Source organism: Leptidea sinapis, chromosome 34 (assembly GCF_905404315.1).
Source record: "Leptidea sinapis chromosome 34, ilLepSina1.1, whole genome shotgun sequence".
NCBI lineage: Eukaryota > Metazoa > Arthropoda > Insecta > Lepidoptera > Pieridae > Leptidea > Leptidea sinapis.
In genome coordinates, this window is record NC_066298.1 from 4,917,174 (window position 1) to 4,939,969 (window position 22,796).

Consider the following 22,796-nt stretch of genomic DNA (forward strand, 5'->3'; position numbering starts at 1 on the left):
CGATTAACTAGTGCGATTAACACCTAAAGTGCCTTAAATTTATCAATACTTAACAAACGTTCGATATCGTAACTTTATTTCTACATTGGTTTTTGTGAACCTGAATAAATAGACAGAGAAACGCCACCTCGTTTACAAAATTATATTTCCGATCTATTATACCTTTGACTTACCGCCTCCATGGTAACCAAACTCAGTCTGACGTTACACACAAACAATTTGAAAATCAGAACTCGCTACGAATCATTTGATTCATGCGTCCAACTATCATTCTTATTTTGAATCATACAAAAATGATACATATTGCCGTAGCATAGATCCGCTTTTTGTGCGTCGGTGTTGTGACAGTAAACGCAATTGTCTTTGTTGTAAGATTAAATTGATTTATGCGACATCGTTCGGGTTTCTTGGTAAGTCGTAAAGCGTTTGAAACGCGGCGTCACAAACGTTTATGAACGCGTCCGATGAACGTGAAATTGTGAATGATTTATTGTGAGTCGATTTGCGGCCAATATGATATCGAGCAAAAATAGCGAGTCGAGGCAACTTGTTGGACTTTGTGACGAGACATCTACAACTACTTCGGTATTTATTTATTAACGTCTTTGAACATGGGATTGGAACTTGGATTTTTTAATTATTTATGGTTTTATATTGTTAACAATTTGTTATGTTTAAAGACAAACATTGGCGGAATTAACACTAAAGAAAACTCAAAATTTAATTTCCGCAAAGTAACGCCTACTTCAATAAATTTAAACAATATGTTATGTTTTTAAAGTGATAACCCTCACTTCTAGGATAAATACACAAATAAAATTTGAAAAACAATTTTTTTTATGAACGATGCGGGATTCGAACCCACGACCTCCGGCGTTCCGTGCCGGTGCTCTAACCTTACTAACCTTAGTACTGAGCTAGCCGTTCGAGTACCGCCTCGCTATAAAATTCTGTTTGCTTTGTTCAACTCTCAGGTTGTTATGTTTGTAAAGTTTTTACCCACACTTTTGGGATTAATTACAAAAATTAAATTTGAAAACAAAATTTTTGAACGATGCGGGACTCGAACTGAGCCAACCGTTCGAGTGACGTATCGCCGATAAACTTTGTACGCTTTGTTCAACGCTCAGGTTGCGGCTTCATCTACAGGATCTACTTTACAGTTGATAACCTGCTCAACCCCAATATTTGCATATCTATTAAGAAATTAATTTGAGATGTCGCTCTTGCAAATCTTAACAATTTGTTATGTTTGTAAAGTGATAACCCTTACTTCTGGGATTAATTACACAAGTAAAATTTTAAAACAAATTTTTATATTGTTGTTTACGAGATCCCCCACTCCAATGGATCGCTTTGTATTTCTGTTTGGAGACAATATTTTCTTCAAATAATAGTCATAATAGTCAGCCCTTCTAAAAGTATCTCCTGAGGATGCCTATGAATAGAAAGTGATACACATGCTAGCCATCAATCAACCTTCCTGTAACTGAAACCCTCTCCAATCTGTCGAACTATATGTTAAGGAAATAAGCCTGTCCTTAGGTTGGATATTGTTCAATTAATTATTCCACATTTAAAAGACGGTCTAACCTGATTTCTTCTCACCCATCATTTCCGTGTGGATGAGTGTACCTCATCCAGGGAGCACCAGCCACTTTTTGGATTCATCCGCCGGTTGCTGTATTCCCGAATCGGTTAAGATACCTTCCAGCTACAATTTTCCAAAAAACTGGCAACGCTCCTGTGATTCCTCTGTTAATGCAAAATAATATGTGGTGGCGGTGATCACTTAACATCCAGTTTATCGTCCTCTTCGATATAAAAATGTGTATTCTGATCCTAAAGATCGGCTAAGCATATTGAGAGTCCACGAACGGCTGGTTAATGCTAAATGCTCGACTTATTCGAAAAAACATCAGAAAAATATTGTCCTAATAAGTTAAAATAAGTTATGTTTATAGCCGACTCCGACCGAGCACTTAAACTTGGATAGCCGTTAGTAGCCCACTCAAACATTGACAGCCGTAAGGGTAGTTAACAAGGAGTTCGGCAAGTGTTGCTCTAGCTATTCCGTATGCAGTGTCCTATAAACAGACAAACACGATTGTCCCATTGCAAGTGTAAGCACGTCATGTCCCGACCAGAAATAGCTAATGTACATCGCTTGTCCACGTGTTGGAGCCATGTAACCTGGACGTTGATCCTCCGCCGTGTTTGTCACGCCGGATATAGACCGGACATACCCACCGGCTCACCAACGAGTCGAGCTAAATAATTAATACCCCTACTAAAATGTAGAGACATATTTGTAAAAATGTATTAATCTTCTTATTAATTTTAGCAGTGGGAGGCTCCTTTGCACAGGATGCCGGCTAGATTATGGTTACCACAACGAAGCCTATTTCTGCCGTGAAGCAGTAATGTGTAAGCATTACTGTGTATCGCTCTTAAGGGCGTCGTAGCGTAAATTATGTGGGAAATGAGACTTGACATCTTATGTCTCATGGTGATGAGTGCAGTTGTAGTGCCGCTCAGAATTTTTGGGTCTTTCAATAATCCGGGAAGGGCATATCGAATACCATCAGCTGAACGTCCTGCTCGTCTTGTCCCTTATTTTTATAAAAAAAATGATATTGCTATGCGTACAGTTATATATAAATCAGTTTAAATGCTCTAAATTATTAGACTGCCTGTAAATCTATTTAATTATCTGCACATCCTAATGATAGGATAGAAGGGACTAGGTTTTGATTGTCTTTAGTTATTCTTACGTAAATTATATTAGTGGTAATATTACTAAAATAGCCAAACAATAATATACATTGAGAGTGTTTTGTGCTATTTCATCTCTCTCAGAGTGCCATTTGTTTTCGAGGATAGTTGTGGAAGTAATCAATTTTGATTTAATAAATTACTTAAACGAAAATTATAATTTTTGCAAAATTATGGTCCGTTTTGTTACATTTACTACATTAAATACTTCATTTTTGTGAAATATTTTTCCAAGAAGTAAATAATATTCAAAAGTCTGGTGGAACTCTTCAAGATCTCACTTGAAAGTTTGCGTTCGTTTTCTGTATATAGTTTCGCTTCCTTGGTAAAACTGCGATTTGGAAATATTTTTCCAACATTATAGCTTTAACGATTCTATAGGTTTCAAGAAATTGCGTGCGTATAAATTAGACAGGTCAGAAGTGAAATCTACATTGCGCATAAACCTCTAAATTGCATATGAAGTCCTGGTACATGTTGCTAGAATGACACATGATTTCAATCGCTGTGAAAGACATTACTATCACCACTACCATTTTTATGTTCTCCTGGTGTCTATGTAGTAATTATCTCTTCTTCAAGTATGAAAAAAGAAAGTTCCAAAAGACTGTATAATACTTCTAATCTCATTTTCTCCCACGTTAAATCTTATGAAATTACTTACGTGTCTGTCTCTTTTTAGTGTCGCGCTTTTTCGTTTCATCGACTTTGAAATCACAACGATGCTAATGAAGTTTTCACTTCAATAAAATCCTAAGTTATATTCGTATTGGGTTATACAACTACTTTCCGTGTGTTATTGTTGTTTGCATTGCTACGGAGGACTCGCGCGGGCTACAAAAACAGGAGCTCGTAAACAAATCTGAGACGTGGAAATGAAAAGCAATTGAAAGTCCAGGTCAAGATTCAATCAGAACTGAATAGGGGATTGATCTTTTGTTAGAGCCGTGGAATTAATCGTCGATACGCGGATCTGTGACCGCCCGCTCTATTGTGCCTCATCCGCAACTCATTACGTCTCTCAAAATTTCTTGATTGCTCTTCCGACGCTGTTCGCTGGATTGTGATTCGTTTTGATTAAATTCCGACCATTTACTTGTGAATACTTGTAAGAAGTCGGAAAGAACTAATTATATAAGACGTGATGTGTTGCCGTACTGTTCTGATATCAGTTAAAATTGTTATAATAGACACACCACAAATTAGGATATCATTCACACGACCTGTGTGTAGAGTTTCTCCACACTGCGGTTTTCAAGGTACTTTGTTCCACGTACGAGCTAACGTACGTATGAGCTTCCTTGTGCGGTGTTTCCGAGACGATATGACATGTATACCTTCAAAAAAAGTGCGTACACCTTCCTTAAAGGCCGGCAGCCCTCGTGTGATTCCTCTGGTGTTTTAAGAGAATGTGGGCGGCGGTGATCACTTAACACCAGGTAATCTTAAAACCCGTACGCTCTTTCGTCCTCCTCTTGTATAAAAAATATTTGACTTAAATACTTAACTGATATTGGATATTGTAGCTATAATAACTTTATTTTATTAAGAATTTTGCCAACAATTAGATCTCAATAATTTTATCACAGCATCCGTTACGCTTATAGAATAAAAGACAGTCTTCGACAACGGTGTCTCAGCGTGTAATACTCGACATCAGATATGGTTCACGATGTCCGCAGATTCATCTCTACCTTAACTTTCCTTAATAAGCAAATATTTACGCAGCACTATATTATTATGAGATTGGATGACAAACGAGCATACTAGTCATTTGATCGTCGCCACTGAATCTCTCTCGCAGCATAAGAGCCAGTCTGGTATCGACAGGGACTTTGATATGATCTGGACAAGCTTGAACTCTCCAAGATAGACGAACATTAGTCATAAGAGATCGTTCAATTCAAAGAAGAATAAGTGAACAAGGCAATTTGTGCAACGCACGCCGACAGGTATTGAAGCGTCGACTGCGCGTCATCACCCACTGCGAGTTGACAGACTATCAGATCTGGTGTGGTGAGTGTTGGCGATGCGAGCGGTGATCACAAGATATCGCGGCCTGCTATTGTTTGTTGGTTGTCGTTGTATCTCGCGGCTTTCGAATAACGGGCTCAGATTCTGTGATTGTGAGGTTATAAAGACTGCTTTTAGATTTTCAAGATTACAATTTATTTAGGCTACAGACACACAAAAAGTTGATGATATTGTTTAATTGTAATATCTAAAGAAAATTAACTGTTACAACAAAACTACTATTACTGATTTATGTAATGTATTTTTAAAGTTATACTTCTTTAGGTGCGTTATGAAAAAATTATGAGAGTGAAATTTTGAAATGCTCGCGCATCACTGTAACAGGTTGAATTTGGTTCCTAAAATTTTCTGACGTTTGCAACATTAGTTTTTTTTTTGTGTCTTTGTCCATTATTAGGACAGGCAAAGGGTTCAAGCCCATACAGCCGTATTCGCTATTTAATAATTAATTGTCAAAGCCATCTTTGCAAGATTTTTACAATATTGTTCTTCCTACAAACGTAAAATAGCAGGAGGAATAAATAATTTTGAGGATTTTTGCTTTGTTACGCCTAAGAAGTATAACTGCTTGCATGCATACATAAGTACACACACACTTTTTTATATCACGGGGGACAAACGGGCATGCGGGTTACCTGATGATTAATAATGAAATTTTGTGCAAACGTTCGCAGGGGTATAAAAAGGGTATATAAAGGTACCATTTATCCTGTAATTTTTAATCATTCCCGTTCAACATAACTTAATTCTAGGCGAGGCGAAGTAAACGACACTAAAATAATTTTAATGAATGTGCGTTCTTAAAATAACTTGAATCACGATGTCATTATAAACAAATAAGCCTCGGGCACGGACCAATAAATATAAACTTGACGCAGGCTGTTGGGCATAAACGAATGTTTCAATCAACGGAGCGCCGGAGTCGAGCGCCGGCCACAATTATGAGTCGTAAATGTTGTGTGGAGGGCCCTCGCCTGCACCCCGGGCCCCAACACACTTATATTATTTTATTACACTCGATCATTTGGCGAACTCATTACTTTCTATCAAATGACTCGTGTCTTATGCAGGCTCCATTTCTCTGACTTGTTCAATCTTTTTTAAAGTGAAATCTTCTTTAGCATCGTTGTGATTTGAAAGTCGATGAAACGAAAAAGCGAGACAGTAGAAAGAGACAGACATATAAATTCATAAGATAAAACGTGAGACAAAGTGAGATAGGAAGCATTATACAGTGGTTTGGTACCAGGCGATCATAGTTGAAGAAGAGATTGTCTTATGTATGACGCGAGAATACCTTAACATATTCTGACGTCATGCGCACGACGTATTACTACATAGACACCAGGAGAACATAAATATGATAGCGGCGATAGTAATATCTTTTCATAGCGGTTGAAATCATGTGTCATCCTAGCGACATGTACCAGGACTTCATATGCAGTTTAGACGTTCATGTACAACGCAGGTTTCACTTCTGACATGTGTACTTTGTACGCATGGAATTTTTTTTAATGCATGTAACATTTCTCCATGGTAAGGTGGTAAAAGCTCTGCTAGGCTTGGCGTATCATATTTTCTGTTGTGTACTCATATCCTTTATCTGCCATAATATTAACTCCATCTTCTTAGACTCGGCTTCAGCACAGTAACCGGTTGTAAGGATATATGCAATCATCTGCAAATGTTTCATACCTTTCACTAAAATAATTTCTCATTGGTCTTGATATTGCTGTTTAGCCATCTAATTATATAAAACAATATTGTCTCTGCACTTTTTTAATGTTATCGTTGTAAACTGTATTTCTATTCAATAAAAGTTTTAAATTTCTTTAGAGATGTGCCCTTAAAACATTGAATGTTAGTTGATTACCATTTTCGTCGTGTTGTTCCTACTCAAATATTTTTTTAGCTAAAATGTTACAATTAGTGTGAAAATATATGCAGAAAATAAACACTCATAATATTTTTTGCTTAAAATTCTTTTTGAATGACTATATATTGGAGAAATGAACCTTGTTCGTATTTTATTATAACTTAGCTCGGTAACGTTATATTTGAAAGGGAATAAATAATTAAGCTGTATCATCTCCCTTAACAGTTTCTATATGACCTAAATACTAAATAACCTAAAGTATAAATTTTCTTTTTAATCTTACTACTCAACTCCACACTTGTTAAACTTTCAGTTAGCCTGGTTCAAGATTTTGATTGGAATTACTCCAAACTAGGAAATAAAAAAGATTGCTAGGACCATTAGTATCTTGCCCCGCTTCTTCTCTTTCACAACGCTTTCTTTTTCACAGGTGACTACGGTGATTAATGTTGAAAGATATGATGTTGATGAATTATAAAGGAATAAATTTGGGTGGAATAAATATGTTATATTACTTTTTATTTCGTTTACTTAGAAATCAAATTATTGAATAGACATTTTTATGCAAAAAAAAAAATACATTTAAAAAAAGACCGACTTCAAAAACTGAAAAGTACTGAAAAGTTATTTTAAATTAAAAAAAGATTTAATTCATAACACCTCTTATGCAAACCTGATACCTTTAATATGTAATCAATACTACCTACTGAAAGGGTTTAAGTCGTTGCCTGCCCACTCGGGTTGTGTTGTTCTAGACGAAGCTGTCCCGCTCAAAGGTACCTGATATTACATTTGGCTTGGCACCGACTCCAAACCTATCAATAGGTAGTATTTTATTAATTTAAATCACCTTTGTAAATCAAATTAAAAAGCTGACTGCGAAGTTCTTTATCTAAAATAATATTTTTAATGTTTCTTTACCCAGTTTTTTTTACCACTTGGTGATTGATTAAATATACACAAGGCGTATGTTGAAACCAGGAATTGTCAATGTGAATTAATTACAGGATAATTGTAACGGAGGTGGTGGACCTCACACGGACTTAATTAACAGCTGTCTGTATTTAATCTGGACAAAAAAGGGTGCAATTCAGTGCTCGATAAGTGTATCTGAGTGCAGTGCGGGCTTAATGAAGCTATGCAAATTGAGTGCGCCCACGCAGCCTCGCCGCGCAGCTCACGAGGGGCAGGGGGAGTGGGGGGAGAGGCGGGATTGCACCGCGGCGCGTTTGAGTAGAGGTATTATGAACCGCGGGTGTAGAGTACCCGCAATTCATACTACCCACATTGGTCATATTATCGTCTATTTTAGAAAGGATTTAATTGAAAAAAAGACTAGATTATGATTATATTATAGCAATAACAATTACAGTACAATATTGTATATTTTATTGAAAGGAGAGCAAAAAAAAAAGGCTGGGAGGGTTTCTTGCGCCGCTTCTTCTCTCTCAGAGTGCCATTTGTTTCCGAAGCGGTGGGAATAGCTCCGTACTAATCAAACATACCACATGCTATATAAAGCTATTATAAAAAGTTTTGTTACGTAAAATTGGATTTCTTAATAGATTTTTGTGAAATGTAACGTCAATGATGAGATCTAAACATTACGAACTCATCCCAAAATACGAATTTCTTCAAACATCATAGTTTTATCTGGAGAATACCTGTCGCGGACGATGTGTAGGTTGTAGTGAACGCCGGTCCCGACATAGCTCGTCGCTATCACGGACGAATCAATGAAAATCGCTGATAATCGATCGCAAAATGACGATAGACATCGGTCAGTGTTGCCGCCCCGTGTCACAGATTAATTGCTAGCAGTTTACTATTTATTTGTTGTACTTTACTTGTCTATGAAGATTGTCAATTAAAAACTGCCGACATTTATAATTTAAAACATTTTTGAAGTTATACTTCTTTAGGCGCATTATGAAAAAATTACAAGAATGAAATTATAAGATCCGCGCGCATCACTGTAACACAAAAGTAACAGGGTGAAGTTGGTTCTTAAATTTTTCTGACGTTTTCGTCATTCGTTATGTTTTTTGATTTCTTCGTCCCTTTTTAAGACAGGCAAAGGGTTCAAGCCCATACAGCCGTATTCATTATTTAATAATTAATTGTCAAAGCCATCTTTGCAGGATTTTTAGAAAATTGTTATTTCTAAAAACGTAGAATTGCACGAGGAATATATCACTTAAATGATTTTTGCTTTGTTAGGCCAAAGAAGTCTAACTTCTTGCGTGCATACATAAGTACACACACACACTTTCTTTTTATCGATTTTCGTCAAAATATTTTATTGCATAATTTTGTAATTAAAAACTTTAATACTAGTTTGATTAATAATCGAATGAAGGTCGAAAGTATACCTCCTTCACATGTTGAATATGTCATTGTTAAAACCAAATTATTACATATTTATTGTATATTCATTCAAATACGTTATTTTGCGTGTCAGTGACACGTCCTCGACTATTATCATTCATCTCCCCGAAAGAAGTTTAATTAAGTTTAGATAGAGTTTCAACTAATTAATTAAGGATTAAAATAAAAAAAAATATCAGAATAACGCAATTGTTCAAATGTAGTTACATAATTAACTATTACAATTTTTTATATCTATTATATTCTTTTTAAAAAATCTAGTTGAACTTAATACGATATTCTATATAATAACGTACCTTCTTATAAAACAAATCTTTTCTTTTATGAAAAAAAAGAGACGAGACGAGCAGGACGTTCAGCTGATGGTAATTACAATGCAGTGCCGCTCAGGACTCTTGAAAAACCCAAAACATCTGAGCGGCAATTGCGCTCATCACCTTGAGACATAAGATTTTAAGTTTCATTTTCCCAGTAATTTCACTTGCTACGGCGTCCTTCAGACCGAAACACACAATGTTTACACATTACTGCTTCTCGGCAGAAAAAGGCGCCGTTGGTATATGGTTGGTATCCATAATCTAGCCAGCATCCTGTGCAAAGGGGTTCCCACTGGGTTAAGCTTAATTTTTAGTAAAAAATGTTAAGTTTAGTTTATTAAAGTCTAAAATAATAAACAATCGAATTCATTCGTTTTTCAAAAATCTAAATCAACTGATACAAATCTTCTGTACAATGTCTCGTACACCGCACACCTAATTTGACAAACTGTCCGTATCTGTGAACTGTGTCGCCAACTGGCTGCTGTCCGATCCAGGCACAGCATCGAACATGTCTTCAGCGATACCTGGCCCGTAGACGCGACGCGACGTTATAACCTAGCTCTGTCCAAGATTTATATCTCGATATTTTATGTTAAAGAATTTATGAAATCTATTGTACACAATACCTTTTTACAGGTCAATGAATATTTGTTGAGATTGAAATTGTTTGGTCATTGGGCATGTCGTTTGCTTGTTGAATTGAGTATCTGTCCAGGACATCTGATGGACAGTGGGTCGTCATTGCGGACAATTAGTGTCTGTAGTAAATTTTAGTTGTAAGATTTGTTTTCTTTGAATACTTACATATATAGTCTAAACATTTTGTTTTGTTTAAAAGTGATAACTTACTTTAAAACATATATAATTTTATGAACGATGCGGGTCGCGAACCCGCGACCTCTCTTTTCATCTTTCATCGTTTTGTTTTCAGATTTTATTTGTGTAATTAATCCCAGAAGTGAGGATTGTCACTTTAAAATTATTAGCAAGAGCGACATGTTAAGCTAATATCCTAATATGCAAATATTGGGGTTCAACAGGTTATCAACTGTAAAGTAGAACCTGTAGATGAAGCCACAACCTGAGAGTTGAACAAAGCATACAAGATTTATCAACGATAGCTCACTCGAACGGTTGGCTGAGTTGCTAGAGCGCTCGCAGGGAACGCGAGAGGTCTCGAGTTTGAGTCCCGGTTTGTTTTGTTTTCAAATTTTATTTGTGTCATTTATAGTTTATATTAATAAATTATATCAATTTGAAAACTACATGCCATGAAACCATGACTAAGGTTTTAGGCACGAATTTGCGTGGAAGGCGTCCCTTGTAATAGCGAGTCTCATACAGAACACATGTACGAACATCGGCGAAATGAAAATCAATAAAAGCTTGTGCTTTTTTATTTGAAATCGCCGAGAGTTCTTCATTTGTAAGAACTTTCGAAACACGAAGGAATCTCGAATGGCGGCGCTTTCATTAAACTCAATGCGAGTTTCTTTTTTTTACAATAGATACATTGAACGTTTTAGCGAATGCGAGAACCAACCCCACTGTCAAGACTCAATAGTCTTCAGATAAAACCCGGGAAAGGGAAGGGATTCGCGAGTGTGGGGCCCGAAATTCGTAGTGGAACTGCAGAAATTCCGCAACACATTAAGCTAATCTACGGAAAAATCCACATATGACGATGACCAGTGTGATATTATTGTGCAAAGTGATGTCTGTCTTTGATAAAATAAACATGTCGGTAGCTCTGGAAGAGTTTGATAAAATAAAATTGTTAGTAAAAAAAAATTAGGCATGATAAACTGCGGACCGGGGTTAATCAAACTAGATATATTTTACTTAGGTATGTAAATGTGTATGGCAAAAGGACGTGGGAATACATGCTACCTAACATATTAAATAACTTACCTGAAGATCTATACACAATCATTCTCAAAAATAAAAATTCGTGTAAATACGCATTTCAAAATATGCAGTATACACTAAGAGGAAAAGGGGATGTAATGGTGTTAACTGTTCTTAATATATATGTTTATAAGTTATTTCATCTTTTGTTATTTAACAGTATACCTTCTTATGTATAAAAATAAAATATTGATTTAAATACTTCTTAAGTACAGTAGTTGTGAGCGAAGTGATGCATTTGCACCACGCATAAACCTACACAGGTTTCTGTGGCGCATCTTAGTCTTAAGTTTTCATTGTACTCTTTTTTAATATGAATAAAAAAAAATTCAATACAATTACTGCTACAGCTGATAAAACAAAGAGCGGTCAGAAGTCTGTAACCCGTCACGCCATCAGATAATGTTCCTGTTGACTTATATAGGGAAGAATTGGGAATCTCATTTGGGAGTTTTTTTATGAATATAAAGGACGAGACGAGTAGGACGTTTAGCTGATGGTAATTACCATAACAATGCAGTACCGCTCAGGATTCTTGACAAACCTAAACATTCTGAGCGGCACTACAATTGCTTTCGTCATCTTGAGACATGAGATGTTAAGTCTCATTTGCCCAGTAATTTCACTAGCTACGTACGGCGCCCTTCAGATTAAAACACAGTAATGTTTACAAATTCACGGCAGAAATAGGCGCCGTTGTGTTACCCATAATCTAACCGGCTTCCCTTGTAAAGGAGCCTCCCGCTGGTAAAAACTGGTGTTTTGCAAATTTGAAGTTTTCTAAGTTAATGTGCATTCAAAAACTTGCCATGAAACCGACCGTTAACATATTGTTACCTAACAACGTAAAAGCAGTTGAATATCACAATTTTAAGCTTTGAATGTGAAAAAATTAGAACTTGAAGTTCCCGACGTATCGCGCGCCAGTTAGAGGCCCCAGATAGATCTGTACAGCGGCGTCTGGCTTGGATGCCGGATATGAAGATACCGTTGGGAAAAACGTTCCGTTGAGCTGAGATGAGTAATATTTTGTTCTTGTTTCGTTTCACATATTGTTCTCGTCGTTTTGTCGCAGACTTTGTGCTGACTACGTCGATACATTCGGACGAGACATTTATTAAATCCGTGTAGAGTCGACGAGCTTGGACACTTTGAGCTCGATGTTCATGTGGAGGGATCCAAGATATATTTGCATCTGTAATATTAGATTCTTGATGATGAGATGATGTAATATTCATAATGTACACTGGCCTGCAAAAGTAAGTATCACACTTTTCAAATTAATTTTTTTTCTTAACTATAGAAGGTAGAGATTTAAGATAAAAAACGTTTTGTTGCAAATTTTATAGGCTTTAATTCTTAGAAACTAAAATTAAACATTAAAAACATTTTTAACTTAAAAAAGATAAAACAATGAAAATAGACATTTTTAGTTTAGTGTAAAAAAAAATCAACTAAAATGTATTACATGTTATTTAATTTTTAATAACTGGTATTGCCTCCTCGAGCTTTGATTACAGCTTCGAGCTGGTTTGGCATACTGAACACTAGGTTTCGGAGCCGATGTTGGAGAATATTCTCCCATTCTTCTACCAGGGCCTGCTTTAGTGCCCTGAGGGTAGTAGGTGGTGGTCTGCGATTTCTGACTAGCCTCCCAAGCTCATCCCAGGCGTGTTCAATCGGGTTGAGATCAGGACTTCTTGATGGCCAAGCCATCACGCTGATACCGACCTCCTGAATATACTCTTGTACGATATGAGCCGTGTGTGGCCGGGCATTATCATGCATCAGCATCGATCCATCACCCATATTTGCTAAATACGGCCCTGCATACTCATTGAGAATCTCTTGAGCATATCTGTGCCCAGTGAGGGTGCCATTTTGTATGGCTACTAGCTCTGTGCGACCTTCTGAAGATATGCCAGCCCATACATGTACACTGCCTCCACCGTGTTGGACTCTTTCTGAGATGCAGGCTTGAAGGTATCGCTCACCAGGTCGCCTGTAAACACTTCGCCTTCCATCAGAAGTGTAAAGGGAGAATCGAGACTCATCTGCAAACAAAATTCTTGACCATTCTTCTTCATCCCACTGCATGTGTTCACGGGCGTATCGCAGTCTCGCTACTCGATGCTGTCTCTCGAGTTTTGGGCCACTCGCTGGTCTTTGGGGTTTCAAATTTGCTTCAACAAGTCTTCTTCTCACTGTACTGTCACTAATGTAGTCCCTCCGGGTCTGAAGTAGCTGTTGCTGGACTTCAACTGCATTTTGGTGGCGATTTCTTAACACAGTAGAAATAATATAACGATCTTCTCGGGCACTGGTACATCTGGGTCTGCCATTACAAGGTCTCCTCAGATGGTGTCCAGTCTCTTCGTACCTTCGCTTTACCTTCTGGACCGTTCGTACCGTTACACCCAAGAATGGTTTCTTGCAGTGCGACGCATACTGATGCCTAGTTCCAGGAAAGCCATGATCCTAGCACATTCTTCAACTGAAAGAGGCATGATAAATAAATGTTATGTGCTTTTTAGCATAAATTTTAAAAACAAGACCCATCGATCTTGAAAAAAATTTAAAACAGAAAGAAAAATGTGAATGGTAAAATTGTAATTCGGAAACGTCCACTTTGAAAAAGGAATGGTTTTGTTTTTGAAGTTTTTTTGTCAGCCAATTCTTAAAAGAAGGTTACCGACTATAAAGTTTTTATGTACAAAATTAAATTGTCTTTGGAGTCCTTTTAATTTCGAAAGTATATCTTGTGAACTTAAAACGTTATCCCAATTTTAAAAGTGTGATACTTACTTTTGAAGGCCAGTGTATATAGACGTGTTTAAATTAATATAATCAGCAATGTATTTGCCTTGTTTGTGAGCTTGTAGTCATGTAGAAGCGAATTCTAAGGCTAAGACTTATAGAGTGTACTTAAGGTTTGCTCAGACTTTACTAATGTAATACTTAGTTGATTGTGATAAAACGCTAACTTGACTTCTACATTGGGCTGCCTTCAAGCTAAGGCTCAGCATTATTTCAGCTTTTAAAACGAAATCAAATATTATGCTAAGTTTACACTTAGCTAAGTTTTACGTAAGTAAATTCTAAGCAAAGTCTAAATACGCTATAGAGATCTCAGCCTAAATGATACATAATCAGGAAACGACAAAAACAACTCATGACAAATGATAGAAGAACTTGTTATATAATAATAATAATAATAAAACTTTATTTGATTCCATGCAAAAATAACAATTGTTTAATATTACTCTAAGTTATTATCTCTATCTCTGGTTTTATATGGACCGCTTTTGGGTAAAAGCCTCCTCCAAAGAACTCCATTTAGTTTTGGTTTTTGCAGTCTCTATCCAACTTTGCCCCGCCACCGCCACTATTTCATCTGTCCACCTACCACAAGGCCTGCCTCTCTTTCTAATGCCTCGAGGGCAGGACCATTTAATTATTCTGTGTGTCCATCTGTAGTCAGAGTATCTGGCCACATGCCCTGCCCATTTCCATTTTCTTTCGAGGGAGAAAGTAAGTGCATCGGTTATTTTAGTTTTGCTTCGGACGTCTGCGTTTCTCATCCTGTCTTTAATTTTTAAACCTAGAAACTTACTTATTATATATGTACACTTAACATAAACCTATCGACGAAAAAAAATATACAAGCGTCATAACAAAACTGACTCCAATAAACTCACAATGATTTAAAAATGGCGTCCAAACATTGCAATTTTATTTGAAAAATATTTTTTTAAAGCTATTCCTGGGAATATATTTATTTTAACGACTCTTTGCTCAAGAAAAAAATGCTCAGAGTGAAATTCTCTAGAGAGAAGAAGCGGCGTAAGAAACTCTCTCAGCATTTTTTTTGCTCCGAGAGTAGAGCGCCATTTGTTACCGAAGCGGTAGTAGTGTCTAGCATATTAGAAATGCCATCAAAAATAATTCTAAAGGAATCAATTTTGAGAAAATAAATGCCTTTTTATGCCTTTTTACACTTACACTTATTCACTTTCTTTTGTCGTTATTTGTGTGCCGGGTATATGTGGACCCAGCATTAGAATGATTTAATTTTAGTTATTATTACTTAACTTACTTAGGCTTAAGTAAAATGACGTAATTAAAAAATTTCGCATGGAGGTTAAAAAAGGTATTATATTTATGTAACCGCGCAGTGGGTAAGTTCCAGTTCACAAAACATAAACACAGATATAGTAAGAGAATGAAATAAACTCGTTAGCGTGTTATCGTAAGCAATAAAAGTTTTATCGTCGTATAATGTTGCGTTTGCCTGTCCTGTCTGTCTGTGCGGATCATCCTCGCACCGCAAGTGACTTTCCCGCATACTCGTCTAACTAACCAGCTAGATGCTGGTCGCTACTTATCAAGTTACTCGTAATATTTATAATACTACAATACACAAATTAAATTTGTAAACAAAATTTATGAACGATTCGGGACTTGAACCCACGACCTCTCGTCGTGCATTATGCGTTTATGTAATTAAACCCAGAAGTGAGGGTTATTTAAAAAAATAAAAAATTGTTTAGATTTGAAAGAACTACATCTCAAGTCAATTTCCTATAATACAAATATTGGGGTTGAGCTGGTAATATTGGGGTTGAACTGTAAAGTGGATGCTGTAGATGCAGCCACAACCTGAGAGTTAAACAAGACATCAAGATCTATAAACGTGACTCGAACACTTGGCTCAGTGGAAGAACGCTGCGCTCGCACGGAACGCGAGAGGTTGCGGGTTCGAGTCCCGCATGGTTCATGCTACGGTGGGACGAGAGCAGGACGTTCAGCTGATGGTAATTGAAACGCCCTGCCCAGTACAATGCAATGCCGCTCAGGATCAATCAATTGCGCTCATCACCTTGAGACATAAGATGTTAATTATCGTTTGCCTATTAAATACAGTACCTACGGCGCCCTTCCGTCTGAAACATAATATTGCTTACACATTTATGCTTCACGGCAAAAATTGTCATCGTTGTGGTAAACTGGTAAAAAATGAGGGCGGTAGACGTTAGTGACCCTACACAGTATGCTCCCCCAATGTATGTCGAGAAATGTGTCTGTAGAGACTAAATGAAGGGTAAATCACCAACAAAAAAGTTTTCAACAAACACGAACTTATTGCGCCGGAGGATCGGTGATGCCCCGTCTGCCTGTTAGCTGCTAAAGTAAAATATTTTATCCAAATGATTTGAGTTTTCTTTAGTGTTAATTCCGCCAATATCTGTCTTTAAACAATTCGACACATGTTTCGCCTCTACACGCGGCATCCTCAGGACGTGTTGTCTGGCCAAAATCTGGCACTAGACTGAGATTGGGTTTCCGCAAAGTAACGCCTACTTCAATAAATTTTCTATAAAATACTTTATATTGAAAATAAGAAACATTCATGAATCGTCAATTATAAATATCTAATCACTTTTTCTTAAAGGGTTGAACATATCCAAAGAACAACCCACGAATGCTTAAGAAATTTTTATTCGTTAAAGAACTTATAATATCCGCATATTACTGGCATTATTATTATTTTGTTTAATGGAAAAAAAACATATATCTTATTCAAAATCAATCTTCAGAGTTATTTAGATTTTTCGATTTTAAATTTCTTTAAACACTGTCATCAATTTATTAAAGCTGCTTATCTTGAGAAATGGCAGAAAACTTAACAATTACTCTTTCGAAAATTGTATTTACATCTAATATATAAAATTCTCATGTCGCGGTGTTTGTAGTTAAACTCCTTCGAAACGGCTTGACCGATTCTCATGAAATTTTGATTGCATATTGGGTAGTCTGAGAATCGGACAACATCTATTATTCACCCCCCTAAATGTTAAGGGTGGTCCACGCCAAATTTTTTTTTAAGCATTAAAAATACATACAACTTCAAATTTTCACCCATCTACGATCAACAGTTACTTTTGTATCGTGATTTTAATATCGGCAATACAACGTTTGCTGGGTCAGCTAGTATAACATAAAAGTCACGAAACTCATGGGAGTTAAACGAATATTTGTAGCCGGCTCATGGAATTGATATTAATAAAGTGGCGATATCTAAATCAAATAGCTGGCAAAGACAATTGAGATTCATGTCGGTCACTACAGCATCAATGAGAACCTACTTCTCATATCTGATTCATGTGAGTGTCCGTCGCTAACCAGCCGCTGTATGCTCCTCACGCCTGTATTGATGGCTTTCTCTTATTAATTTATTGATGTATAAATTGAGCTTTAAGTTAGATTGATCGTCTCGTGTCATTTCTGCTTATATCACTAAGAATTTTTTAATCTTTGTAATTTTTCTTTCAAGTTGAGCTGTATGAGCTATAGGCCGGATGTCACATTTGCATTTTATAAATATGTGATGAATAGGTTACTCGGTAGCGTGGACAGACCAGAGCCTTCTGCTTATGACAGCACCACTATTGATGACTGTAAATAACTCAAAAACGATATTATTTATGCAATTATAAAATCTGTCAAAATTTATTAAAAGCTACTAGATAAATATTTGTTTAACATTGAATATTTTTTACAGAATCGGTAAAACTCGAACGAAGCTAAACTATGTATGTAATAATGTTAGTTATATTACCGGACTGTTAGATAATCTTCGCGTTGAAATATGCGCACAATTTGTACGTCTGTCTGAATTATGCGAGTGGGTTTCATATCAGATGTCACGGTTATGCAGTCTCATAGATCAAGGGGAACGTAGATGTGCCATCTCGACTAGCAACACTTTTAAACCTACGATGGAAGTGTTATCAATCCTGTCACTTGTCTCCTCTTGGTTGGGAAGCGAGATGAATGTGTAGATTAAATTTCTCGCCTCTCAACATTAGTTTCGTAAATCTCGATTCTTGCTGTGTTATTACAAAATAGTTTAACATGAGTGTTGAACACTTGTTTTAAAAAAGTTCTATTACAAAACAGTCTTTCTGTTGCTTAGCGTTCAATATTCTTTATACATTCCTTATATTTAGACACGTGTGGAAGGTTGTTAAAGGTCTAGCTGATACATCATATTCATAACGAAGATTTAGATTATATTATGATGACAGATAGATGACAGCTGTCAAAAAATGCGTTCCCTTCCTTTAATTGTTCCTGTACGCCTCAGTTTATATTGTGCTTTTTTTAAACACAAGCTAAACACTGTTTTGGAGTTAATATTAAACCCATTTTTGACGTCGTTTATTGTTAGGTCACGGTTTTTGCTATAGTTGACACACACTTTTTACACAAATTGTCTTGCCCCAAGTTACAAGACAACGATATATTTAATACAATATACTTACTTAAACATACATAAATTCATATAAACATACATAAATACATTTAAACATCCATGACTCGGAAACAACGATTATAACGATTCTTTTTACATAATATGAACATTTTCAAAGAACTGAGCTATCAGAAAAAGTACATTTTATTTGCATATAAAGTATATTCAGGTCATAGCACTGATATTATCCTCTCCTATGCAATGAACATGAAATAGGAACTAACCGAGATCTAACCGTAACCGAACACCGCGATCTGTCGCAACTCGCAACTTGCAACTCGCATACATTACTTGGCCGACACTTACGCCGGCCTCGAGTGACGCGTCCGATCAATTCTTAATCTATGACCATTCATTACAAACTTTACTGCTATCAATATAAAGCCGTGTTTACTTCGCCAAGAATCCTGTCTTATTAAGCGAGAAACGAGGCATCAGCATCCATCATAATTCTGCCTCATTTTATAATGCGCCTGCGAGATACTATATTTCCATGCAAATGCAATTTTATGTGTTCAGCCAAGAATGTGTTTATGGTAAGAGCTTAAGGGTGAATTTGCGCTGTCCGAGTTGACGTTAATTTGTGATGAGGTGCGTAGGAATATGCCAGTATGACGAGTCGGTGGAAAGTTGTTGATGTAGTCAGCGGATGGATTTATTTACTAATCGTCCAACGATTTTCTCTAACGTGGTTGCGATTTCATGGATGCCTGTTACGAGCTGCTGCTGTGAAACTTTCCCTCAAGGTTTTAACTCTTATTTATTTTCGGTTTCAATTAAAATTCCGCGATTCCGCATTTTCAGCGATGAACAATTCTCTAACTTCTTCTGGATGATATTTTAGTGGGCAGCTCCTTTGCACAGGATGCCGGCTAGATTATGGGTACCACAACGGCGAATATTTCAAGAATCCTGAGCGGCAATTCTTGGTAATGGGCGGGGCGTATCAATTGCCATCAGCTGAACGAAAATAAAAAATGTATGCGCCAAAAAAGGTGGGGATATTTATCATATGCCAAGCAATTTACTAAATATTCTCGTTGCTAACTATCTAGCTCGTATGTAACATTTGTATTTTTAATTTCATGTATCAACTACATAACTGTTATTTACGCAAAACTGTTGTAATTTAAGTTTTAAATTTAAATTTTTAGTCATTTTGGATAAGTTTCCAAGGTTTTCATTCTATTTAATCATTTAAGGGCATAAAGTTAAGATCCTTTTAATAAATAAAATTTGTTTAATAATTTTTTTGTGTAAATGTTCAAATTAAAATCATGCAATAATAGTTGAGTTTAGTGGAGGCCGCGTGCTTGTTAACATAGCTATTATACACTCATGCCACTCGCCACTAGATGCCGCTGTACACGACAGATGATCCGACAATCATTGTGTTTGATACGTGTTGCTAGGGTTGTCACGTACAGTGTAAATTTTTTTGTAATTTCAGGTGCATCACATCAGATTTATATTTTGCCATAGAATTGAAAAAAATATTAATACTCAACCATATAAGTATATTTGATATTCCTGCAACACGATAGTAATAATAATTTCTAGAAGATTCTTAGAAATTCCAGCGGATTTGAATATTTTTGGCAATTGAAACACAATCCAAGTCAAGTCAGTAAGACCATAAAAAAACTAACAACAAAATAACCGACTTCTAAAACACTACTCCAAAACAATAGATATAATATTCACTAAAAAGTATAAAAATAATTGCGTATTATTTATACAATCTAATTAATTGATCTAATTCTAGTTAGGTTCAGAACAGGTTCACCCAGTCGAAAGTTCTGAGGTAACAAACATATAAAAAACATACCGACAAATTGAGAATCCTCCTTTTTTGAAGTCGGTCAAAAACTTCAAGAAGTCTATGCAATATCAAAATTGTATAGTAATTATTTTCATATTTCTTTATAATATTATGTTTCATTTCTAAATTTTTAAATAGGGGATTTAATTTAAAGTATAAATGTATGAATATTGTTTACCTTCATACAACTTCATCATTCCAATAGTTTCATTTTACAGTTCTGACTTTCGATTTGACGTATTTGTTTTATACTTTCAGTAGCGAATACGTGCTTCTATGTTTTTAGAGTAGATATTAATTAATTATTGCATTGTGTGTTGAACTTATTTCTGTGTATATCGTGTCTTAATATATATAAATCCAATGTCCTGATTTAAATGGGAATTTAAAGTTTACAGTTTTTTAAAGTTTAGTCCAACTTGAGAGATAGGATAGTTTTTATTTCGATTTGGGACCCATAATTATTTTTATTTCCAATATTTATTTGTATGGACATATTTTCTATGAGAGAATTTATTGACGCACGGTTTGACAGTTCTGCTGTGAAATAATTTCACTATAACAACAGGGAGCAAATTTTACGAAATAATTCTCGATGTTACGAAATATTATTGACAGATTCATAAACAACAGTATTTTATTTATTATGTACAGAACAACGTCTGTCGGGTCAACTAGTAACTATATAAAAAGCATCATTGGCTATTTTCCTGATTTTTACTCATAACTTATGTTCGTTTTCATAAAATAACTCCAAAACATAGGTTTTCTTTACAAAAATAATTACTGTAGGAGGTAATATAATAGGAGTAGGCTCTAAAGATAATGTTACCGGATCTCATACACCAATGGACATTATCCTTTATCTTTAAGACTGTAATTAATACTTACTGAAATGAATGGAAACGTAAATATAAAAATAAACAAGATGTACTAAGACCGCAGGACTGAAGTAAAAACTTCACCGAAGGAGTCTACCTTCGTTGACTCGGGCAGACTACCTGAAAGAGCGTTACATAGCCGAGTGTCACCAATACCCAATAATAATAAAGTGCCCAGTGTGCCTTGCAAATAATTTAACTCAAAAATAAAATTATACAACTTTTTATTATTTTATACTATCTGTTGCCCGCGACGTCGTCCGCGTGGACGCTTTAAGCAGCATAAGTACTGTGTCTTTATTCAACATGATACTAATATATAGAATAGATATGTCGTCCCGACCTATTGTTCATATTCATGCACAATTTGAATTAAATCAATTCAGTAGTTTTTGCTTTTTGTCTGAACATACAACCTGACAAGCAAACAAAAATTTTATAATTTTTTTTTCACTTCGGTACGGTTTTTAGAACACACAGCAAGTATTATTTAAAAAAAAACATTAAATATACAGTTTTTACTATAAAAATATATATAATAAGATTACCGTTTACTATTTTCTTGATCATTTTAATTTATGAGAGTTTTGAATTCAAATTCAAATTCAAATATTTTTATTCAAAATAGGATTTATAATCACTTATTGAACGTCAAAATCTACCTTTTTCGGTCCGCGGCATTTTAAGACTCTTTGATGTAGTAAAAAAAAAGTGAAATCCAATATCTATGGTGTACCTCTTTGACAGCCCTGAACAATTGTCATTGACCTGTAAATTAAAGTTTGTATGGGACGGTTATCCATTTACAATGGATACATATTCCGTACAGGTCAGGACGACATGGTGACGCTTGAAACGATAAATAATAAATAAATAATAATCCAAATAAACATAGCCTTTATTACATAGAGTGTTAATGTTTGTACAGCCTGACTGGTTCTTAGATGCAACTATCATTCGAAAGGTGGCGCTGTTGACTAGAACTATTCAAATTTATATACTTTTTTTTATATAATCTGAATCTCGGAAACGGCTCCAACGATTTTAATAAAATTTAGTATGCAGGGGATTTAGAGGGCGATAAATCAATAACATTAGAATACAAAGGTAAATTTCGCCAGTATATACAAACTATAATAGCTCAGATGGGGCATTGGGTGGTCCGGAAAGCAGAGGAACCCGGTTCGAATCCATATGTCTATAAACCGTCAAAAAATGGTTTAAATTATGCGCTATTTTGTCGTTTTCTTGGGATAGTGGCCTTTATCATACAATTCGTTTCCTCACTCGTATTGTTCATTAAAATTCAGTCTTATATGACATGAGGTCCTTTGAAGTGGAACCTGCGAACCGTTGCATTATCAAGCAGTATGCTGTCCAAGCCTTACTACCTACAAATTAAATATCATTCAAACTTTTTGGACATGTTTTTAATTATCATTGGAAAGTTGAACGAAGGCTCGTGTTAATCGCGATC

The 22,796-nt window shown here is 35.7% G+C and overlaps 1 protein-coding gene across 1 annotated transcript in view; it reads left to right on the forward strand.

Annotated features, from left to right (window-relative positions):
- Nucleotides 1-22,796, forward strand: part of LOC126974910 (protein tiptop) — a 316,441-nt gene that overhangs the window by 46,810 nt on the left and 246,835 nt on the right. The window lies entirely within an intron of this gene.